Below are 1,174 nucleotides of genomic sequence, written 5' to 3' on the forward strand. Positions count from 1 at the left end.
GCTGTCCTGAGTATCTCGGGTGTCCCCGACCTCTGGCGCCTCTTGGTATGCTGATGAGATGCAGTTCTCACAGATTTCCGCCGCTTTCTTCCGACCATAGTGCCCTTGGCCTCCATGATCATACCCAGTGCTTTCACAGCATATTTCTGATTCAGCATGTCCTTCTCTCTCGTTTTGTCCGTCAGTGCTTCCCGGCTCGAACGAGTTAACCGGACACTCAGCAATTGGACTTGGGCACACATATTGATCTGGCGGTACAATGCCTGCAGCAAGATTTCTGCTCTAGCCTTCGCTCGGTAACTTGGATGTGCATTCTCTGCAATAGAATTAAAGTTATCTGTTCGCGATAGTGGACCGTCGTTTGCTATTCTGGCTGACGAGGCTGTCTTTGTCTCGATATGATTGATTCTATCTGCCGAGTGTTTCTGACTCGTTGATCCAATACGAGCCATCTTCTTCTTCAACATGGCGGGGCTGATTCTATTTATATTGTTGGGGGTGATATCACTTATTAAATAGTGCTTCTGAGCGCTTCGAACTTGGGCGGTTTCGGAGAAGAACCATGATGATGTATCGGGGTGCTTTATCTCTTTTTGTGTGAACCACTCTCTCTTATGTACTGTTTCCCAATTCATAGCCAGGACAGTGGCAATCAGGATTACTGAAACGGGGTAAACAAGAACGGCTTTGTCAAAACCATTTGGGGGCGTGCAAAACACATCATCACGGGTTCGAAGATGTCAATGGCTGAAAGCAATTGTCTACATAAGGGAATGATCAAAAGAAGCCCTGGAACCACCTGTGCGAAACAGAAGTGCCCGGATTGTTTTTCTTAACCCAGCTAACCTGGGTACTTCCATATCGATGATGATATCTACCAGCTTAGTAGGGGTACCAGAATGCCTTATCGTTGAGATTGCCTGGAAACAGAAATATTATATCTTCTATATCTCGGAACAAGTTGTTAACCTTCTTTGTTGTTCGATAGGTTTGAGTTCTTGTTTTCTAGGTACAAAGAAAGCCATTCAGAGCTCCTCTCCTTGTATGAACATTTGCTTTCAATTTATTGGTCTATAGATATTTAAGCAAAATTCACATGTCAAAGTACAACAGTTGCTTGCTTATGGGCATGGTAAACACTTACATAGTACTCGTAGTAATCATAAATAGCATT

Source organism: Histoplasma capsulatum, genomic scaffold, assembly GCF_000149585.1.
Source record: "Histoplasma capsulatum NAm1 scaffold_1 genomic scaffold, whole genome shotgun sequence".
Classification (NCBI taxonomy): domain Eukaryota; kingdom Fungi; phylum Ascomycota; class Eurotiomycetes; order Onygenales; family Ajellomycetaceae; genus Histoplasma; species Histoplasma mississippiense.